We start from the raw sequence: 15,697 nt of genomic DNA, 5'->3' as shown, positions 1-15,697 counted from the left end.
CAACACCCTCCCTACCATAAAATGGACATCTTGCGTAGACGGCGCAGCGGGCGCGCCGGCGGTGCGCCTAAGGCAAGCCCGTCTGCGCCCGTCCGCGCTAAGACCGAGCCAAGCGCAGGGCATGCTGCACAAATCTCTTCCTCTCTCAGGTATGACATTAAGGAATTGCTAGCCTACCGTCCCAAAATAGTCAGTGCATGTGAGGGTTGCTTTCCTACTGACCAACTTTGGGGTCCTTTTTCATGTCTCAATTGTAAGTGGACATCGCCTTGGTCACACTCCGATGTGCCTACAAATACCATCTCATTGCAATCCAGATGTTCTAATTATAAGGGAGGTTTGATAAACGCTCGCTCACTGTGCTGCCACAGTCAGGATATCTACGATTTAATTATAGACTCAGATCTTGATTTCCTTTTTGTAACGGAAATGTGGCTAAACGACTCCTCTAATCCCGATCTCGTCACCGCCCTCCCGCCTGATTTTACAATTTTCAGGCGGGATAGATTAATCGGGCGAGGAGGGGGAGTGGCACTTATCATAAAAAAATCTTTTAAGTGTCACACCTTTGACCTTACCCTCCATAAAGGAATCAAGAGTATTGGCTTCTCGATTAGCCTGAATGCCTCTACCTCTTTCTCTGGTGGCCTGATATATCGCCCTCCCGGCAATGCTACCCTTTTTCTTGATTCTTTGGGGGATACTCTAGGGCAGCTTCTGCTACGTTACCCTCATTTCACCCTTATGGGAGACATGAATCTTCATTTGGAATCTCCTAATGATGCTCATGCTACCTGTTTCCAGCAGACCCTGGATATCTTCGTACTGAAGCAATTAGTGACCTCACCTACCCATTTAGCCGGACATACGTTGGATGGTATCTGTTCCAACCTTGACGCTCTGACCACCTCTGCCCCCATTCCACAAATCTGGACTGACCATAGTTTCATCCCCTTTGAAGTCCGTCAGTCTGAGCAAGCTAAATCATCAAAAATAAGACAACAACTCACTACTGATATAAATTGGAGAAAGGTGATTGACAGTATTAAGCATGACTCCCCTTTATTGACGAGAGCACCCAAGCTGTCGGGGGACGCGTCTACGGACTCCCTTAACTTCCATGCTTGGATGGATCAAATTATTGCGGAAAATACCCCGCCTAAAGGTTGTCATGATAAGACCACAAGGAGGAAATTAAGTGCCCCTTGGTACTCACAGGCCTTAGCAGAGAGCCATTTGCTCTGTAGAAAAAAAGAAAGGAAATGGAGGAAAACATACGATGACTCAGCTAAAATTCTCTATATACAACAGAGGAAATTATATCTGGCCAGCATTATATCGGCTAAGACAGATTACTATATTAAGGCCATCAATGATGCTCAACAGAAACAAAGCATGGTTTTCTCCATTGTAAAATCTTTCACTTATCCCAAGGTTCTTCAGCCTGAAATCCCCCCCTCTGCAACTTTGTGCAATCAAATTGCTGACTTTTTTGAGGAAAAGATCGCACTCATCCAGAAGGAATTTCTTCCATCTCCAGCCCTCTCGATCTTAGAGCCCCTAATGCGGGGAGTAAATAACCAACATACCTTGAGTGGTTTTCAACCAGTCTCCCTCCAACAGACTCGTAAAGCGATTCTGGCCTGTAAATCAGGAGCTCCGACAGACTCTTGTCCTCCTCGAATACTGCATCATTTAATTGATGTTGTTAATCCTAACATCAACGCGATTGTAAATGCGTCCTTAGATTCAGGAGAAGTCCCTCTAGAATGGAAAAAGGCTGTTGTCAAGCCGTTGATGAAAAAGCTTAATAAATCGACTACGGATTTGTCGAACATGCGCCCAATATCGCTCCTTCCAGTATTGGGAAAAATTACGGAACAGATGGTTTACTGTGAGTTGAAAGACTTTGTCGATGGGCATAATATCCTACATCCCCAACAGTCAGGTTTCCGTCCCAGACATTCGACTGAAACTGCCCTCATTGAACTTACAGACTCCATCAAGTTCCTACAGGATGAGGGAAGGAAAGCTGTCCTCATCCTGTTAGACCTCACGGCAGCGTTCGACACCATCTCCCACAACATCCTGATTAATAGGATGAGAGATATTGGTGTGACTGATATAGCTTTGGCATGGATAAAATCTTTCCTGACTAATAGGTCTCAAACTGTATCCCTGGGTCCTTACCTATCCAGCGAAAAAACTATTTCATCTGGCGTCCTTCAGGGGTCCATTTTGAGTCCAATACTCTTCAACATCTATATGGCCCCCATAATAGCTGTGATAGAATCCCATGGGATCCTAGTCACGTCATACGCTGACGACACACAACTTGTCGTCTCGATTGACAAAAAAGATATAGATGCAGAACAGAAGTTTCAGACATGCCTGAAGGAGGTATTTCAGTGGATGAGTAATAACCACTTGAAATGCAACAGTAGTAAAACAGAAATCCTCCCGCTAGGTAAGGATCATCTATTCTGTCCCAAGGATTGGTGGCCAAAGGACTCACCGGCCCCGCCTAGTTCAGTGGACTCTGCACGAAACCTGGGAGTCCAATTTGACTCGGCTCTATCCTTTGATGAGCACGTCAGGATTACAGCAGGATGCTGCTTTGGCCTAATCAAGTCACTCAAGAAGTTTTTTGACTTCCTGCCCATTGCGTCCAGAAAATCAGTCGTGGTAGCGTTAATACTATCACGGCTAGATTATTGCAATGGTCTGATGTCTGGAGTGAAAAGGTCCACATTGAGAAAATTGCAGAGCGTACAACACGCTGCGGCAAGATTAGTGCTCAAACTGCCAAGAAAATCCTCTGCTTCTGCGTCACTACAAACCCTACATTGGCTGCCCCTTCACAAGAGGATTCTATATAAGCTCTTATTGACTGCTTTCAGAGATTTAAACAACATAGGTCCTAAGTACCTCGTTAAGCGTTTTGTTCGCTATGATCCATCACGTTGCTTGAGGTCCTCGGGAGGCAACCTAACCAGGATCCCGAGGTACAAATACAAAACCAAGGGAGGCAAATCATTTACGGTCCTAGCATCAAGGGCGTGGAACAGCATGCCTATTGATCTTAGACTGACTGACAAGGAGAGCATTTTCAGGAAACATCTTAAAACATGGATCTACCAGCTATACGACAGCTTTGTAATGGCGGCAATCTAGAAGCTCTACCTGCTAATATACACATGCACAGCGCCAGGATGCCCCTTCCGGAGCGACAGGTTGCGCTTTATAAATACCCACATACAAATACAAATAAAGTGAACCATATATCTATTTCATAAAAATTTGGATTAGAGATCAAAACAGGACCTTCTTTCCTATTTCTACCCAAGTTTCATGTGCAGTTTTGTTAAACACAGGCTGTTAGTGTCGTCATTCTGATAAAGTGCAGAGATAGTTAAAAAATGCACGTACCATTTAATTTTCTATCTGCATCAAAGGATGAAAACAAAAAACCTAAATGACACAATGAAGCCATCACGCTATCGTAATGAGAGCACCTGTCTACAGATGAATGTGTAGTTCAAATTCAAATTCAAATTCAAAAACTTTATTCGATCATAGATTAATGATCATAAAAGTACATACATACATAAGTGATAAAACATGAGGATATAGCAAATTTTAAGTTAATCACATATCAAAAAAGGTGCTTTTCCTCAAACAAATCGATTTTAAAATAAATACAGCAGTAAAAAAACAGATGTCCTGTGAATCAAGTCCAAATAAAAGCCCCATGGCCGATACAATAGTGGATACATTATATTTTTTGAAAAGCGGTTTCAGATATATTTTTCGGAGGTGAAGATAGAGAGGGCATAACAATAAAAAGTGCTCCGTACTTTGTTTTGTGGTCCCATCACACGGACAGGGGGCAGTAGTATAGGTCTTCATTACAGGATAAGCGACAAGCAAATGAACAATCCCCATCCGTAATCTTGTCAATACATATTGGTGGGATCGGATAGTGACCAATTTAAAATATCCTGAAAGCCCCATTTCTTCCTTAGTGTATCTGTCGTAAAAAACATGTGTAGAGAACTGGGCAATAGCTGCGTTACGCTTCCCCATGCTAACCCTCAAAAATTCATGTTTAAGCTCACTCTTCGGTATATCTAAAACACAAAAAGGGTTATCACGCACAGTAAGATTAAAAACATCACTAAATGTTCGAATAATATAGTTAAGCCAAGGGATGCGGGAACATTTGTCCATATGAAGACAGTCTAAAATAATTTTTCTTGTGAAACCAGTCTGTTCCTTAATCCATATAGATCTCCATACTAACAGGGGTCTTAATCTGATCAAGTCAGATAGATGTTCTAGACCAACCTCCTGATGGATCAGCTTTGTTGAGGCAGAAGATGGTAAACACAGGAGTTTTTTTACAAATTTGTTTTCCTCAACCTGGAGCATGTTGTTATTACAATGGCCCCACACTCCTGAGCCATATAGGGCCAGAGCAACACATTTATGGCGGTATAAGTACAACATGTCTGGTATCCGTCTTGAGCCTAACTTGGATGCGAACTTAAATATGCCAAAAGAACACTTGGCCATTTTGGCTCTTACATTAATCATTTCAGGTGTCCACATCCCCCCTCTGTTAAAGGTGATACCTAAATAACAACATTTGTCCACCACTTTTATAGTTTGGTCCATAACTGTAAAGGGCCTTAAGTTTTTAATTTTCTTCCCACAGGGCATTATAAAAGTTTTTGAATTATTAATTTTTAATTTTCTCCCATTAATAAATGTGTAGTTCTACATTCAAGTTATGGCCTAGAGGGGCTTCTGCTCCCATACGCACAATTAGTCTTGACTCTGCTCTCGGAAGCTTTAACTCACAATTTCCTCTCTTATCTTTTCTTATGTGTCGAATCCTGTAGTATTTAAGTTCTTTCAAACTACCACCATACAAAAGTGCTTCACTATGGAATATTAGAAATCCTTCTTTTTTTATTGCACATATATGTTGTAGAATCCTCAATTTTACTTTGTTGGGTGTACTGCCCACAAAGTTCTTATTACAGGTGCATTGTAATACATATACAACATGGTCTGTTTCACTTGATGAACGCCGTCATTTTCTGTTGACGATTATTATATAATGCATAGTCAGATGTATTCATCCCATTTTCGCAGGCCTTGCATCTTGAACATTTCGAAAAGCCTATTTTCGCTTTGTCTAGTCAGTTTACTTTTTTCTTTGCTGGTGACATATGACTCCCTGTCAAAAGAGTCCCTAAGGAGGCTGCTTTTCTAAAAGTGATTTCTGAATTATCCATGAGGATTTCTTTCAAATGCTCATCCGTTTGAAGGATTTCCCATTTTTCTTATTCTTTTTAAATTCAATGTATGTATTAAAATCCATAATGAAGAATGCATTATTGTCTCTCTGACTCCTTTTTTTTCCTTCTTATTACCAAAAGTTCCTCACGTGTTTTGATACTTGCTCTCTGTAGGGCATCATTAAGAACTTCCTCTTGACACTCCCTTTGTTTCAAGTGTCTCAACATCTCCACAGCTGGTTTTTCAAGATCATCTTTTTCTGGACAGTTTAGTGTGGCCCACAACAATTATCCATACAGCACACTCCATTTCAATGCTTTTGGGTGCCTGGTGTTTGGATGCAGTCTACTATTACATGATGTTGGCGTTCTGTGAAATTTACTACACAATCTTTAATTTTGATAAAGCTTCAATATCAAGAAAATTCATTTTTTTCTTCACTGATGGTATATGTGAAGTATAGATTCATCTCATTGTCACGAAGGGAGGTGATAAGCAACTCCAAACGCTTTCTAGCCCCCTCTCAAATAATAAACAAGTCATCAATGAAACAAGTCACATCTTTATATGTTCAGATTTTCCTCCGCCCATGTGACCTCTGCCTCCCACCATCCCATCATTATGGTTTGCAGATATTGGGGCAAAAGGCGTTCCAATAGCTGGTCCATGATTTTGTAGATAGTAACTGCATTGAACTTAAATATATAATGGTGCAAGCAGAAGTCAGTCATCTACATCAACATGTCTGAATGTTGAATATAACTCACTGATCTTGATCTTAAAAAGTACCTCTATGCATTCATTCCTTGATGATGTTCTATGGATGTATATAAACAAACCACATTAGTTGTTGCGATCAAATAGTTGTCACTCCAGGGTATCTTATTAAGAACGTCAATTGTCTCTTAAATATGAGGAAAGTGCTGTAACAAACTGGAAGAGAAAAATATCTATGACTCTTTTTTTTTTTGTCCCGTGGAATTTACTCTATTTTTATAGACCTTTGGAAGGAAATCCATGGTGGGAATAACTGGATGGTCAGATTTGAGAGCTCTAAATTCGTCATCATGAACCTCCCATTATCCGCCAATTTACAATAAGGAATAGTTCTAGAAAGTTGCGGGCAGATTCGTCAGCCGGTATCAAAGTTATTATGGGGCGAAAATCAGAGAAATTCCTATCTCTGGTAACCCTAACTATAGCGTGTGTGTGTATATGTGTGTGTTTGTGAAAGTAGTATTTTTCATTAGCCTGTCGGATCTTTCGAAAATATTTTATCATGAATGATTACAGTGCAAATCTTCTAGCTCAAAGTTTGTCAAAGGAGGCTATCAACCCCAATATCTTTGCCTATAAAGAGAATCTGTGAGGTTTAATGTAACTCAATACATGTCTGCAAGATTTAACAGGATGCAGTTAAGGCCAATGGTCTTAAGCACAAGGATTTCATAATAAATAAGACAGGCCTAGAACCTGTAAAATATTTCACCATAAGCAGATCAGATCTATGGTATCTGAAATAATTTTTCCCAATGAACTAATCAGGCATATATAATTGTTATCCATTACTAACTCTGACCTACTGTATCTAGCATTCGCGCTCCCACAAGGCAAACATCAGGTATGCCATATTAAAATTACACAAAATTAACAAGATTACAATGATGAAAACAATATATATTCACTTCTAAGAGTCCCTGATAAGGATTATCATAGTGCACGTCTTCTATTCCCAGAGTTTGTTCGAGTGGGCCACTAAAACTAAAATCCTTGTCTACTATAGTAATCTGTGAGATTCCATTTAACCAAATATCTGCCAAAGTCGTGAGCACAGTTTAATAGCAATCCATCCTTAAAAGCACATTGCTTTTAATACATGTTTTTTTACAATCTGTAAGTCAGAACTACTGGCTTTGTATTAACTTTTCCTAATAAACAGATCAAACTCATGGAATCTGACATGACTTCCGAAGGAACCAATAATGCAGTAGTGTTTACCATTAGCTTGACACTGCAAACAACATTGGCCTACTGAAGTCTGCATAAGCTGCTAACTATCATGCAGAGAGTTTTATCAAATTAAAATTATGCACAACATTACATTTACAAAACAATAAACAATCCCTCTCAAAAGGCCGTAATGAGGATTATCAGTGAAAATCTTCTACCTCCAGAGTTTGTCAGAGGGCTGACCATCTCTAAAATGCTTTCCTTCTACTGTAATCTTTGAGATTTCATGTAACTAACCACCAGTCATATACTAATCAAATGGAAGGGGGAGAAGGAATTGTCTGATCCCTCAGTTTCCTTACGTTAATGCAAAAAATCAAAAGGGGAAGGATCACTTGTCCTGCATGAACCAGGGTATGCAGGAGAACGTACAACGGTGTCTCCAAATAAAAAAACCCTCATGCACGTGTTGGGTAGTGTGGTAAGCGGTATATCTTGGTTCTTGGTTTTCAGGACGCACTGGCATTCAAAAGAATTAAAATGGCCGACATGTTTCAGCCCCCTGTGCCGGGATTCGGACTTGAGGGCTTTCTTCAGGACCAGTAGTGATAGGTGAAAGTGATACTGGTTTACTAAATTTTAGCAAGCAAGTGTTTAGAAAAGGGAAATTATCAACCTGTTTCTTTTCTTCAAGGTCGCGATGTACCTGAAGTGTACATCAGTTACACCTCCTTCGGGTGTGACAAGGGCTTCGAGGGGGCTCACGCTCCGCTCCTCGCGCCTCGCGTTGCGCTGCAGCTGCCTCTTTTGAATGCCAGTGCGTCCTGAAAACTTAATTTTTTCAACAGAGCGCACGTCACTTAAGCATTCCCTCAAGGGATCCACCCGAACCCAGACCTAATAAAATTCCTATTCTGGTTATCCGGGGGTTTTTAACTTTTTTGCACATTGTCCACATCACTGGGTCACTACTGTTTTTACCAAGGGTAAGATCCTCCTGGTGGAGGCTGCATACCGAGACTAACCCTATGATTATGCACACACGTGTTTGAAGAGCGGAGAACCAAGATATACCGCTTACCACACTACCCAATACGTGCATGAGGGTTTTTTATTTGGAGACACCGTTGTACGTTCTCCTGCATACCCTGGTTCATGCAGGACAAGTGATCCTTCTCCTTTTGATTTTTTGATTTTTTGCACTAACCACCAGTCTACAGCCTGTAAAGCAGTGTGATAGGAATCCTCTATTAAAGGCCTATTGGCTTTTTATTTAACAATAAATAAGCCAAACCTACTGCATTTGTCATAACTTTTCATATTAAGTATATCAGACCTATGGCATCGGACATAACCTTTCCCAGTGAACTAATCAGGCCTTTATCATCGACTTGTGACCATAACCAAATGAAGAGTACTGTATTGCGTGCAATCTTTCCCACAAGGCAACCGTCGTGTAAGTTATCATAAAATTGTAAATATATTAATAGCAATTTTTCTGTTGCCCCGATAAGGTTTTGGCAACTGCAGCACTGTCAACCCAGATCTAGTAAACTAATGATTTCCCAAAGATCAATCAACCCAATCATGAATCATTTTGTAACTTCGGAGTTGATTTCCTCCTAAATTATGCAATCATTGATTCTCAATACTTTTATATATTAGAATACTTACAGGTTGGACATTAATTTAGGAGTGATCATCGTTCAGTTAAGAGTAGTCATAAAGCTATGTGCAGGGAGCAGTAATATCCACACAATGTATATACACACAAGCAAGAGGGCAGGTAATACGGCTAGGAAAATCATATAGTTTAAGTTGGACCAAAACTGTGCAATTAGGATGGCTGGGGGGGGGTCATGTTTCCGTCTGCCGCTTTTCCGCCGCGGTCGCCTTCCGACCGCGGCAGAAAAGCTCTAATATGGTGGCGGTGTTTATCAGACACCGCCAGCCATATTAGGATGCCGGCGGAGGCATGCTTCTCCACGGCGCGTTTTCCGCCGTAGAAAAGCATGTGGACATTGGTGTTTGGGGGCCCGTTGCGGGCCCCCAGGGGTGTTGGGGGGTGGGGTGTGCACATGGGGGGTACCTATGGTACCCCCCAACATTTACATGCACAAAGCGGCAGGCACCGCGCGGTGCCTGCCGCTTTGTGCATGTAAATGTAAAACATGCAGTTTTAACATTCCGGCGTGTGCTGCTTCAAGCAGCACCCGCCGCAATGTTAAACATACAGGATGTGACCGCCAGGGTGGCAGTCACATCCTAATTTGCACGGAGGGACCGCCGCTGTCCCTGCGGACGGTCCCTCCACCTCTGGGGTGGCGGACGGACGCAGGTCCGTCCGCCATCCTAATCGGCCCCTTTGTCTTTCATTTTTGGTGTATGAGATTATCGCATGGGTTGCAGACAGAAGCCACATGAAGGCTCAACTTGTTTTCGGCTTGAGAATCCAAGACAACTTCAAACTGAGTCAGAGCCACGCACCTGGTTCAAGCTTGACTTCAGTGTTCAGTTGCTCGACAAGCTCTATCACGTAATGGCAATTAAAAGGACAAAGAGATAAGAGGAACATGATTTGACCATGATCAAAAAACTTAATGAAATAGGGGTACAAACACTCCAGTGCAGGATTCCTTGTTTCAAGGTCCTTAACTTTCTCACTATGCTGCATTTTAGTAAGTGGAGTATGTGTCTGGGTGATCTCTCTCCCACAGGGAAAATCAAATGAATGTTAGGATACAGACCTGTTTTCCTATCACACACCACCAGTGTTTAGTTTGAATTTAGTCCCATGGCTTCAAAGAAAGGAGCAGAGAAATATGTTCAAATAGTTATTGACCAAGAGCACACACATTGTCACAAGAAGAGGTCTGGATTAACAAAAACTGTGTCCCAGGTTCCACAATTTCCACTTTGCTCATCACACAACAACTGGGGTGTCAGTGGTTCTGATGGTGAGACTGTGGGATACTGTCACCAAAGTAATGCTACAGTGTGTAGAACATGCCCAGACCTTTAATACAGAGTTCACAAGCAGCATATGTTTGGCAAAGTGACTACGCCAAAATAAAACATCAAGTCTTTTAGTGCCATGGCTAAACGTTTTCCACTGTACCATGTCTAACAGTGGAGGTTGAATGCTTATCTTTGCCCAACTCAGTGAATTGCACAACTTATTGGAGAGTTTTTGTCAAGACTTTTTATGTGGGAACCTGTTTTTAAACATCCCTATTGTTCCGAAGAGGCCTAAGATTCTGTTTCATTCCAGTTCAATAATGAAGTCACTTCCTTCCTACCCGTGACTCGACATGGGTTGCAATAGCAATCAGAGAAGGCTTACTCCAGTTTCTGGTAAAGGGATAGCAAATTAAAAACAGGATAACATGTTAGTGACTGTTGCAGAGACTAGGGGGTTCATTTAGAGGGCAGTACGAAATGAAACCTTCAAAAAAACTTCACCACTCACAATCCACAACACACATCACATCAGTAAGTGAATAGATGTTCTTGCAAATTTGCGGGTATGTTCAGTGTGGAAGTTCACATTGAGGATTTAGCTCTTTAAAGGAAGGGTTTAAGAGTGATTGACAGGCATTGGAATCATTAAAGAAAGTAAAGCATCTTTAGATAACATTTTCTAGAGACTTTGGTTCATGCAAATACTGAAAAATATAATATTGGAAAATTGATTTGAAACCACTAGGGGCAACATTAAAATAAATTAGGAGCCGCCTCCTAAAGAAGGCCACAAAACCTTACCAGTCTTGTCCTTGCACAGGTGCAGGTTCATGACCTACAGGAATTAACTAGAATTTAGAGAAGTAGGTCTGTAAACTATACTCCTAGTAAACGTTTGTGATTTCTATTTTCATCTGAGCAGATGTACACATGTATATTCCCTAATGCAAACATCTGTCAAGCTACTGCTAATTCTCTTACCCTACAACCCTCTTTTGCACTCTGGGACAAGTTTTAATCCTACCCTTGTCAAGAGTAAATTTCCAACAGTTTCCAATGTGGGAAGAAATTTGAGAGGAGCTGCTGACTACTCTTTTACACATGTAAGTTTGTGGGTGTGCACAGACTTTCAGGCTATTTCAACGTTGTAACTACAACTTCCTGCCGACTTTCAGATTTGTGAAAAAGTGGTGGTAAAATCAGAGCCTTTCGAGAATCCAAACCCTGATGTAACATAATCAGAAAGACATTTTTCAGAGCTCAGATTGAGTGAGAAAGTGACCACCTCACTGTACGGCCCGAAAAGGGATACGTGTATTCCTTTTACAGAATAAGTAGGTTCTGAAGCATCCCTTCCCTTGGATAAGTAGATATTTTACTGTCAATAAGGATTCTGTAGTTAGAGGTGGATGGGGAACGATACGAATGTGTTTAGCAACAAACTAAAAAGAAGGGGTTTCAGCTCAAAATCCTGTTAAGGCAAGGTCCTGTGCCCACTGTACATAAGGTTCTTAATGTGCCACTGAGTTTTAGTAGAGGGTTATGCAAGGAAATGGAAAAATTGAATGATCGGGGCGAATTAGAGCCAAGGAGAGTTCAAAGTGATTAGCCCTATTCGTCTTGGAGTGCAAGGCTGTCCAAACCCAGAAGTTATTTGTCAACCTGTGTGACCTTAATTGAAACATATAGGGTGACCGAGAACCACTCCCAACATGAATGAAATACTGTGCACATAGAAAGATTCAGAGACATTCATGTCTCTACATGGCAGCCGTTCACCACCAGATAGTGCTATGGGAGGATTCTGAACATCTCAGTTGCAGTTTGTGTTTTCCAAAGGGGTTTGAGGACGCTGTTGAAAGACGAGTGGCGTAATGTATTTTCAGGAGAACATCCTGCTTTAGTGAAGGGATATGCAAGAACTTAATGTCCGAATGAATGAGGTGTTAGGAATTTTGAAGGAACGTGGTTTGACCTTAAAAGTGCATATTTGCTGAGAGGGGTGTAGATTACTTATAACACCATTTTTACCCGGATGGCGATGAACATACGGTCTAAATATTTACAGTTATTAAGGGTGCCCAGCTCCAGAACAAACCTCAAATAAGATCATTCCTTGGATAATGGAGTTATATTCCAAATGTGTTCCTTGTTTTTCTGATAAACCAGTGTTCATGCATAAACTGTGAAAAAAAAGACGTTCAGAGTAGATATTCTGGCCCAGGCAAAGGTTTTGATACAAGGTCTGTGGGTTGAGGTGATTGGCTCAGAATCAGAAAACCGGGTTAGTGAGAAAAGCGGAATCAAGTTCTCTGTACCCATCCATATTGGTCACCAAGATTATTGACCATGCGGTCTCGATGTCTGATGGTGGGGTGTGGAATAAGGACAGGATTTCAGTTGTTCTCCAGGGCAGGAAATGTGCGGTTGTGGATCAATAGGATGATGGGATCAGGAGTAGTCAGGTGTCTTGACAAAAGTGACACGTCACGTCTCATTCACTCATTTATTTGAAAGACTGTTTTATTGGGTCCCCCTTTTCTGATCTCTTAGAAGGGTTACCGGCCTGAGAAAAACACTTTGGTGTTTCACAATGGGACTCACATTGTTAGCTTTGCTTTGTCATTTTTCATTGTTATGTTTTTTCCTTATTTTGTTGCATTCTAATGTTTCTTCCAATATTATTTGTTACCCTGTCTGCACCCTACAATCCAAAGGAACGTTTCGTCCATTTCATGAAACCAATTTCATGCCAGGGCAGTAGCTGCTCTCACAATGTTTTGGTGGTGCATCAATTATTGCTGTGAGAACTAACGACCCTACCTGCTGCGCTCATCTAATGTGCTTCATTCTCTTCACTCGCAAACCTACACTGTGTATGTGTTTCTTTATGTCATGAGAGATAAAAAGTCCAGTGCAGAAACACTTGTAAAGCTCGTAAGCCAACAAGGCATGCCAGCAGCCAGCGGTACTAAGTCATCGATCACATAAGAATTTTGTGAGCCTTCCGGGCCTTAGAGAAAAAACAATGATCATGTGTCATCACTGCAGCTTGTTAGATTGTGAGGTCCTTGATTGAATCCTCCATGGTTGATCGCCAAATGTCTCAAGTCCCTGAATGCTGTTGTTTTCCACCTGTTTTTCTCCAATCATTATCCAAAAGGCAGATTGCCTTTGTATCTGAAAAAACATTCTTTTCCCCCTTGAGATGACCTTCTATTTTGCTGGGTACATGAGCCAATGGCATGTTTCTTCTATTTACCTCCATAAGCAATGTTGCATATCTCATTGTTTGCAAAAGGTATCATGCAGCGAAGTGAACTTGGCACTCCTATCCAAGCACCTTGCCTTAGTCACCACCTTTATATTCCCCATCCGGATTAACCTAGGCATCTATCATACATTCTGCTCTGTTCACCAAATTATATGGATGGTTACTATATCTGTGAAGGGCTGCCCTTCTTTGTCACACAACTTTATGTTGGGTGTTCTTATCCAATGGCTACATGGGTGGTCATCTCACCCTTTGTCTCTGTATGCTGAGTAGTAGTTCACACAATATTTAAGACTCCTTCTGTCTACCCCTCCAAAACATGGCTTATCCCTGGTCTACTTGAGCAGACAGACATCTGCTGGGTTTTGACTCGTACCTCATTGTGGGATGCTTCCAGCATGGCTTTTCTTGCTTCTGCCTCAGTCTTCCATTTCCCTCTGACCTCCACTTCATCACTGGAGCTTAACACCTCAGCCTGCCTGCCCATTTTCTATCATCATTCCCAGTTTATGCCTCTATTGTCCTGGGCCATGGGCACCATTGCTGCCACTCACTGGGTGCGCCTACCTCGTGCCGTGCACACTCACACTTGGTCCAGTCCTTGCAGATAGCACGAGAGACACATATGCACTCTTTTTCTCTTTTATGTCTCGTTTATGTGTGTCAATTAAGTTCTTGGAGTGTGCCTATTTTTAAGGCACTATACCTAATTTCTTGTTGCCTCTGCAGCCTAACTTACCAGATCCCCTGCCCCCTGTGCCTCTCACCTTTTCTAGGTTCTTTCTCTAGCCATTATTAAAGGGTATTTTGGTCTTCTCGTTTGCTCTCTCCCTTAAATATTTAAAATCTTTCATTCTTGTTTCTGCTTATTTAATATACTGTCTGCTGGAGTGCTGTTGCCTTCTCCTTGCAAAAGATTCTCCCCTCTCCACCATGGCACTTGGGGTGGATTTTACTTGCCAGAATAACTGGCTACTCCTCAAGAGTGGTTTATTGCTTCTTTGGCAGCCTTCGGAAAAGCAACAATATTTGCTTGCACTGTCATGGTCACTTCTTTATTGACAGCCTTGTTTTTTCTCATGTATCCCCTTCAGTTGTTTTTACTTCTGTCACTTTTATTTCTTTTTTTTCTATGTTCCAAGCTAATTATTTTATTAAAATGTATTAATTGTTTGATCCGCCCTATCTGTCTGTACTGATAATGCTCTACATTCAAACACGATTTATCTACTCTTGTCGTTGCCAACACCACCTTTGCTTTCTCCCACATCATATTTGTTTCTTTCTTTGCCCACAAGCACTGTGCTTTGTCGACTTCTCGATCGGTTCCCCGTTCCCCTTGGTCTCCCATTGCAATAAATCACTCAGTAATTAAATATATACACGTAAAATAAAATGTAGAGTGGACATTCACTTGTCTGCAAGCATGGCTTAACGTACTTGCAGAGGTATCATGAATTATTTATTCTGATAGCTGTGTGTGCAGACACTGTTACCCTGTGCTGGAAAAAAACAGATGCTTGTTAAATTAAGTCTATCAAGAACACAACCTGTTTTATAGCTAAAAAAAAGGCTACGAGTTTTGACAAGATAAAGTAAGTAATTGTAAAAGTATTCAATGAAAACAGTAAGAAACATAGAAAATCTTTAAGGGTGTCTGGCTAAATTTAGCTTATACACACTGGCCCATTAACCGATGTTTATAATGGAACATTGAACATACACTGCCATTTGTCTGTTAAGTTGTAGTTAAAAGGGGCATGCAATGTTTTAAAAAAAATATTGGTCAAGTTCTAAGTTTTGATAGATTAATCCATAAAAAAATATTTTAATATGTCATATTGTGAACCCTTTTTCAATTATTTGTCCTACTTTGATTGTTTTAAATCTTTGAAATAGGAAATTTTATCAGTAGGATAGTGGCTGCTGTGTTCTGATCTGTGATAGCAGTAAATATGCAAAATATGATGCTGCATTTTTCTTTTTCATTTAGCCACAAGAATATGCAAACTTTTACTTTTGGAAATTGTTGGTATAATGACTCTATAGACTTTGTTCTCTTCTGTAGTTACTTTCTGTTTCGAAGTTTCAAGGCAGTCTGTAAAATAGAGGAAACCATTTTCATACCAGCGAATTAACTTTTATTGAAATTATAAACTCACTTTACGGGATGAGAGCCATCTATTTTTTGTGGAATGTGTATAC

General features: G+C 40.9%; 1 protein-coding gene across 4 annotated transcripts in view; it reads left to right on the top strand.

The window, feature by feature from the left end:
* CNPY1 (canopy FGF signaling regulator 1) overlaps window positions 1–15,697 on the top strand; it is a 511,443-nt gene that overhangs the window by 184,894 nt on the left and 310,852 nt on the right. The window lies entirely within an intron of this gene.

Source organism: Lissotriton helveticus, chromosome 10 (genome assembly GCF_964261635.1).
Source record: "Lissotriton helveticus chromosome 10, aLisHel1.1, whole genome shotgun sequence".
Classification (NCBI taxonomy): Eukaryota; Metazoa; Chordata; class Amphibia; order Caudata; family Salamandridae; genus Lissotriton; species Lissotriton helveticus.
The sequence above is the reverse complement of the archived record's forward strand: the minus strand, read 5'-3'. Positions and strand labels throughout refer to the sequence as shown.